The sequence below is a fragment of the Athene noctua genome, chromosome 13 (genome assembly GCF_965140245.1).
Source record: "Athene noctua chromosome 13, bAthNoc1.hap1.1, whole genome shotgun sequence".
NCBI classification, from domain to species: Eukaryota; Metazoa; Chordata; class Aves; order Strigiformes; family Strigidae; genus Athene; species Athene noctua.
Window position 1 is genome coordinate 23,914,454 of NC_134049.1, and position 7,983 is coordinate 23,922,436.

At 55.9% G+C, this 7,983-nt stretch overlaps 1 non-coding gene across 1 annotated transcript; it reads right to left on the reverse strand.

The window, feature by feature from the left end:
* Positions 1 to 5,938: 5,938 nt before the first annotated feature.
* On the reverse strand, positions 5,939 to 6,010 carry TRNAQ-CUG (transfer RNA glutamine (anticodon CUG)). The gene has a single exon. It is a non-coding gene; the product is annotated as a tRNA-Gln (tRNA).
* Between the last annotated feature and the right edge of the window lie 1,973 nt (positions 6,011 to 7,983).

The following is a 7,983-nucleotide window of genomic DNA, read 5'->3' on the forward strand; positions in this document are numbered from 1 at the left end:
TCCGCAGGGGCGTGGGGGACAGGGTCTGCAGCAAGACATCTCTCGGTGAGGGAGGCAAACCTGAAACACAGAGCAAGCAGGAAGCATAGACCCCAAGATCAACCTGTCAATCATTTCCTCACCTCTCTCTGCAGCTCTCCACCTCCATCTCTAGCTCCATGTGGAGAACGGGCCTGCAGGTGATCTTGCTAACACACACAACAGCATGACATCCTGTGTTAAGGATGGATTTGAAGGACTGGCAGCAAAGATGTGCCTAACTGGCTGCTCATTCAACAGGACCTCCAGCTGCATTTCACAGTAAAAGAGCTGGGAGAAGATTCATGCAATTATCCCAGGACAAAGAGGTGCCTCAGAAAACACCTCTTAGAAACACACAGTGAGCCTAGAGCTCCCACAGCACTCATCGTTCCCTCCGAGTTACACGGTACAGGAAGGCTGGCCCACGTAGGGATAGCACACAGCACAGTGGGTTTGAAGCACCCGTGGAAACACTGATCATAGCCCACCTCCAGAAGGCGCAGCGCTCATCTGGAAGGCACTGGAGGCACTTGGCCATTTGCTTAGAGACCATCTGCTGCAGGTGCAAATTCCGGTGGGCAGACCTCCCTGCCGCTGAGCCCCATTGATTCCCTTCTGCTTGGAAGACCCCCCTCATCCCAGCCCTCCCCAGCCGCCTCCGCCAGAAGGGAAAGAGGTGACAGCCCTTCAACAGTCCTATGGCAGGGCCAGGCCGAGGCAGCGCAAGTGACCACCTGAGCAGACACCATGACAGCAGTTCAGCCCACAGAGGAGATGCAGCGGGCTCAGGCTTACCTCGTTCCTCGAGGAAAGGGAGGCAAGAGAGGAGGATGCAGAGCCTGGAGCAGCGCAGGCTTTTATGCTGTGTCCCCGAGCCCCGTGGGGCCACAAACATTCCTTGCTCATGAAGCATCTGAGCACCTAGCAGTTGCTGCTTGCCAAGGCCTCGCGGGTGATTCAGCCCTTGCCTCTTTCATCTGAAATATTGTGCTCCTGCACAGTATCATCTAATATAGCAATATAATTAAGTTGTGTTCACGCCTGCTAAGACCAATTGGCTCAGAGGTCTCAGGCTAGCTGTGCAGAGGTTTTGAGCAGCTTTCCATGATGTGGATCAGTTCCTTACATCGCCTTCTTCACCATGAGGTTGGCAGCCAGTCACGGTGAAATTCAGTTTCAGGGACACCCCATGTCATCTCTGAAGTGCTTTCAGTGCATGGCGTCAGGCCAACACTGGGAGACATGCCTCTCCCAGTGGGTCATCGTAGGGTTGCAGGAGATGGTGGGAGAAGAGACTCACATCTCCAGAGATGCGGTAAATCTCAGCGACAAGGAAGCACCATTGTGGTCTGCGGGGAGGCCCCTAGTAGGCAGGTGTGAGGGCCATGAAGTCCTTGCTTATGCACATCAGGTTCTGCCACGGACTGGTGTTGTGTTCAAAGACATGCCCGTGTCCTTCCCTGAAAGAGGCCCACAGCCAGCGTGGCCTGTTTTGCTCAGGGAGGTCATGCCAGAGGCCAGAGCCTGGATGGCCTGCTTTTGAGGGGAGGCTTGGGGCAGGGAGCCAAGAGCTCCTGGCCCTTTACCCTGGGTCAGGAATGGGGTGGCCCATTCCATGCATTTCCGATTTCAAAGGCACATTGGATCAGTCTCCCAGAGCACTGGGAGTCATCGTGATGTGGAAGAGTTGGGAAAAACCCTGAGCTCCTGGCAAACATGAGTCACGCTGCTGTGCGCTCCAGTGGACATGGTGGCCCAGCCTCAGGCATGCCAGGGATACCAGAGCCCGTAGCCTCATTCCTCCAAAAGATCTGCTTTCTCCAAGGACACTGCCACACATTTTAGCACCATTCCTGAAACGAGGGCAACTTCGATGCTGGCCTGTTCTGCCGCTGCTACCTTGCAAGGTGTTGCTTTTGGTGGCTGCTCTGGGGCCCGTGAGACTCAGCGCACCCCAGAGCAATGAAGGTCAGACACGACCGCTGGTAGTCCTCTGCTCCTGCTCAGAGCACACCAAACTTGCCAGTTACCTCAGGAAGCTCTGGGCATTGTCCCATTGACTGCTGAACGCTGCCGCTGTCAGAGAGGTCACTGTCTCTGGTGCAGCTCTTCCCGGGTTGAATGGCAGTTTTCATGTGGTGCGTGTGATGACACGTCAAGGATTCCCACTTGTCTCCCTCATTCTCAGCTGTGCTATTTGAAATCCCACCGAGTTCTAGGTTTGATATGTGTATTGGGTCTGGCTGAACTGGAATCGTGAGGGCTGCTATAGGGGAAAACCGATTCCAGTTCAGCCAGACCCAATACAATCTGCTTGAGCCAAGAGGTTGGAGAGCACAAGGGCTGGGGGTGTGCGAGGCATGCCGCCTGCTCTGCATTTCATTTTTATGCCACTGACTAGAAACCCCTTCCAGGCAGAAGGGCTGGAGAGAGGAGAGAATATCAGCCCCAGCACGGCTTCCACTGTAAATCCTGAGGGGAGGCTTCCCTCCTAATCCTGATAGTAACTTCCTGTCCATCTCCAGACCTCACCCCATAACCCTGGGATCTGCTCGCCAGTGCTGGCTCCCTCACCGTCACCTCCTGGTGACCACTCCTGGGCCTGGGAGGCTCAGCTGTGAGAGCCTCTGGCTGGTAGGGTGGGGAGCAGGCCTCAAGCGCCTGTTCAGGTGAAAGCAGACCTGTCTGGGGGATACATGGTTGGGAGGGGTCATCTCCAAAGGTCCTTTCCAACTCAAGCTCTTTGTCGAAAGCTGAGGGGAGGGAGATTGCAGAGAAGCACCAGCTGATCCAGGAATGGCCCTAACATGTGTGGAAATACCCTTGAGGAAGGTGGCACTTTGGGGCTATGAGCTCTGGTATCCCAGGCACGCATGGGAACCAGAGTACCGTGTCGCCTGAAGTCCCCAGCAGCGTGACTCATGTTTGCCAGGAGCTCAGGGTTTTTCCCGACTCTTCCACATCAGGATGACCACCAGTGCTCTGGGAGACTGATCCAATGTGCCTTTGAAATCGGAAATGCATGGAATGGGCCACCCCATTCCTGACCCAGGGCATAGCGCCAGGAAATGTTGGCTCCCTGCCCCGAGCCTCCCCTCAAAAGCAGGCCATCCAGGCCTCTGGCCTCTGGCATGAACTCCCTGAGCAGAACAGGTCAATTTGGGTGTGGGTCTCCTTCCGGGAAGGACGCAGGCATGTCTTTGATCACATCACCGGTCTGTGGCAGAGCCTGATGAGCGTAAGCGAGGTCCTCACGGCCATCACTCCTGCCTTCAAGGGTCGTCCTTCCAGCCCACAACGGAATTTCCCATTGAGTTGAGTTTTGCCACACCCCTGGCGAGATGAGTCTCTTCTCCCACCATAGGGGATTGTGCAGTCTTGCCCTGCTGCCTGAACTGACTCACAGTGTGTCTACAATGACCCGCAGAGGCAAATGTCTCTCCAGGTTAACCGCATTGCCTGCACTGACAGCACTTGACTTGAGCTGTCCCTCATAGCTGAATTTCACTGTGACTGCTGGCCATGCTTGCAATGAAGAAGACAAAGCGACAAAGGCAATCGGTAGGTATCCTGCAAGCCCACTTGAAACCCCCTTGTATACTAGCCTGAGACCTCCCACTTGATTGGACTTAGGAAGCTGGGACTCAGATGAATCCTTTCGATGTTCAGTGGTGTGATGCCGGAGCACAACATTTCAGATGAAAGAGGCAAGGGCTGAATCACCCGCGAGGCCTTGGCAAGCGGCAACTGCTAGGTGCTCAGATGCTTCATGAGCAAGGAATGTTTGTGGCCCCACGGGGCTCGGGGACACAGCATAAAAGCCTGCGCTGCTCCAGGCTCTGCATCCTCCTCTCTTGCCTCCCTTTCCTCGAGGAACGAGGTAAGCCTGAGCCCGCTGCATCTCCTCTGTGGGCTGAACTGCTGTCATGGTGGCTGCTCAGGTGGTCACTTGCGCTGCCTCGGCCTGGCCCTGCCATAGGACTGTTGAAGGGCTGTCACCTCTTTCCCTTCTGGCGGAGGCGGCTGGGGAGGGCTGGGATGAGGGGGGTCTTCCAAGCAGAAGGGAATCAATGGGGCTCAGCGGCAGGGAGGTCTGCCCACCGGAATTTGCACCTGCAGCAGATGGTCTCTAAGCAAATGGCCAAGTGCCTCCAGTGCCTTCCAGATGAGCGCTGCGCCTTCTGGAGGTGGGCTATGATCAGTGTTTCCACGGGTGCTTCAAACCCACTGTGCTGTGTGCTATCCCTACGTGGGCCAGCCTTCCTGTACCGTGCAACTCGGAGGGCACGACGAGGGTCGTGTTTGCTCTAGGCACAGTCTGAGCTTCTAAAACATACAGTGTCCACAGAGAGAGCGGAGGAAAAGAAAGACAGGCTGATACTGAATTGGGTGCTTCCTGCTTGCTCTGTGTTTCAGGTTTGCCTCCCTCACCGAGAGATGTCTTGCTGCAGACCCTGTCCCCCACGCCCCTGCGGAGCCTCTGGCCCAACCCCACTGGCAAGCAGCTGCACTGAGCCCTGTGTCGCCCGCTGCGCTGACTCGACGGTGTTCATCGAATCCTCCCCGGTGGTGGTGACCCTGCCGGGCCCCATCCTCACCTCTTTCCCCCAGAGCACAGCCGTGGGATCCTCTCTGTCGGCTGCTGTTGGGAGCTCCCTCAGCTCCGGGGGGGTTCCCATCTCTTCTGGGGGCGGCCTTGGCCTGGGAGGCTCAGGGCTGTGTCTGCCTCCCCCCTTCTGCACTATGAACTGCTGAAGCTCTTGGATCGCGTCCTTTGGAGTGGGATGGAAGACAGGGACCTTGCAGCAGTGGGAGCATGGCCCTGACTTGCAGACCGGCTGGGCGTCCTCACCTCCCACTTGGCGCGAGAGACCTGTGCCCACGTCTCCTCACTGCACGGCAGGCCTCACCATGTCTCCTGTGGCTCAGCTTCGTTCTGAGCTCCTCGAGAAAGGGCTCCTTCTCTTCTGCTTTGCTGAACCTCCTGCTGCCTAGGGGAGGGTGCCGGAGTTAGGGACTGCTCTGGGTGGGCATTGCCAGAGTTTAGAGCAGAATGGGAACAGGGCAAGCGCTTTGTGTGGAGCTTGTCCTTGGGAAATGGGCCTTTCTTTTTGCCTCCCTGAACTCTGCAGATGTGTTTCTTATTCTCTGTTCTGTGCCAGTGCATTTTATCCTTCTCATTAAAGACTTTGTGCAGCATAGCTGGAGGCCCGAGGTGGTTTGTTCTCATCCTTCCTCCATTGGCCAAGACTTCTGCAAGGAAAATGTAGAACCTGCTCTCTCCCATGACAAGTCTATCCCAATTCTTGGGGCACCATTAGTTGTCGGTGCATCTCCCTGTACCGATACCAAAGCAGCAAAAATAAACAAGCGGAAAAATTAGAGACAGACAGTTTTCCGGGAATTGAAGAGGTCAAGAAGCAATGGATAGGGTTGGAAATAACAAGTAAAGCTACACACAGTAATCCTGTCTTAGTCTGAGAGTGGTTAAACCCGAGAAAAAGGTTTCCCGGGGAGTACTGTAGAGTCTCCATGTTTGGAGATGTCTAATATCCAACCAGACAAGGCCCTGAATGTCCTCCTCTACTTGGCTCTGCTTTGTGCCGCGCCTGGACCGCGTGATCTCCATCTCAGACCTTGTGTGAAAGGGTGAGGCTCTGGCTGGATGCCGTCAGCCAGGAGCAGCCATCAAGCAAGCACAGTGGAGCAGAGGGGGCTGGGGCCAGTGCTCAGGAAAGCTGCAGAGTTGGTGGTCACAGGGTAGGAGAAGGGGCCTTGATGTCAGTCCCGGGCTGGGAGCACAGGAAAGGAAGGAAGATCAGAGTGCATTAACGAATTGACCCGACAGAAGGGCTGTTAAGGCTTTCTTAAGCTGTAAGCATGCTGGGGAAAGGCTTGAGGGAGCCCCAAAAGGCTGAGGTCCCACTGAGATTTGAACTCAGATCACTGGATTCAGAGTCCAGAGTGCTCACCATTACACCATGGGACCTCTGGCACAACACCTGCCTTTCCCCTCAGCCCACCTGTGCCGAGCCTTATACTCCTGGCTGAGCTTTGCGTTCTCTCCCTCTCCCTGGCCGTCACCAAAGACGGTCTCACAGGGCCTTTCCAGGGAGTGGCAGAGCTCTTTGCGCAAGCCTGGCATGCCCTCTCATACCAGACCCAGGCTGGTAACCTCTGAGAATCTTCATTTTGCCTAATTAGACCCAGTTATGAAGTTTCCCGTAGAACTTCTGCAAGGTTGCACCTCACAGGGTACTTTCATGGACCAGCAATCGGTGGGTCAGTCCTTGCATTTGCGGTCTCTGCTGCTGACACTCTTCACCCCCATGGTGCACGGTCTGTCAGTCTGCCTGTGTAAGTTACGAGCTCTCCTGTTTCTCAACTTGTAGCTCATACTAAGCAGCCAGGAACCAGATATCCTTACTCTCGGTTGCCGTCCTAACCGAGCTCTTGACCTTGCTGAACAAGGCGACCAAGTGAGAGGGCAGGGGATGAGGTTCAGCAGAGGGAAGAGCTGGCAGGAGGAGGACCCACAGTAGCTTGTTAAGGATTGCACGAGCTGGACTGCCTTCCTCTGCTGGGACAGTCTTGTCCTTTCTTCCGGGACATGCCCTCCCCTTGCACGCCTAAGTGGCCTCTCCCTCAGTGAGAACATCATTTTCTCTCCCGAGGCTGCTCTAGACTCAGTACATTGCACTGTGGGAGCCTGAGAGAACTTGCCCTCATGCCCTGGGACCAGCACACTGCCTGCCCAAGAAAGGTCTGTGCACACATCTGGGAAAAGCTGCACTGGTGCGACCCTCCTTCTGCCTTCTACAGGTTTGAGTCCGTGTGTTGCGAGCAGGGCCCTTGCTCCCAGCAGTCAGACAGGAGGAAAGACGTGCAGGGACACTCTACCGGATCTCAGACTTAGCCTGGGACACTGAGGACACAACCTCCTGGTACCTTTGCACTGCCCAAAGCACTGGGCTGGCATCTGGTACTTCTGAACCCACAAGACAGACCATGCTGCCATGCCCAAGCCTAAGACATCAGCTGGCAAGTTACATTCAGAGGGGGCATGAGAAACACCTAGTCACTGGAGAAGGGTTAAATCTCTACAGACTCACAGCTCTGAAAGCATGTCCCAGAGAAGCAGCACTGCTGAGGGCTTTCCTCATCCATCCCTGTGGTCTGCAGGACTGAGCAGTGTGGGAGGAGTGTCAGGGAGCAGCAAGAGCCGGGCTGGACAGCCCTATCCCATGCAGATGCTGTGCCACAGCAGGAGGAGGGATGTCCCTTTTGGGGCCGAGACAGTGTTTCCCCAGGCAATGGAGGGTTTTCCTGGGGCTCTGCTAGTCTCACCCAGCGCTCAGGGAGAAAGGATTCTGGGCCAGTGGGTTGTGTGGGCCAGTGCAGGCAGCTTCCCTGCTCAGGCCACTTTGTCCTTGGTTTCCCTCCTGGCAGCATGGCTTGCTGGGGCTGCTGTGGTCCCCAACCTGTTTGCTTCCCCGTGGGCATGGCAAATGTTCCTCCCACTGCAGCCTTCGTTGTTGCTCCTCCCTGTAGGACACTGCAGGTAGGACTTTTTGTGCCCCCCTTACAGGCTTCAGCGGGCAGCCAGAGCTCTCCCAGAGATCCCCAGCCCCTGGGAGCTGCAGCTCAGCCCCCCCCCCCCAGCTCACACAGGAGGCCAGGCCACTCCTGGGTCCTGCACTGCCAAGGTCATTCTGGCTGAGGGCAGGCCTTGGCAAGCCAGAGAGCCACCTTCACACAGTGGAATTCCCCTCACTTTCTCTTCTCCAGGCTGAACAAACTCAAATCATTCAGCACCTCCCTCAATCATGTCATGCTCATCATGCTCTGTCCTCCTGAAAAACACTCCCAGTGCTCACGCAGCCTGCAGTGGGATGCGGTGGGATGTCTCTGTCCTGTAAGCTCTGTTGGAAAGAAATGCCCCAGCGCTTGCAATGATCCTGT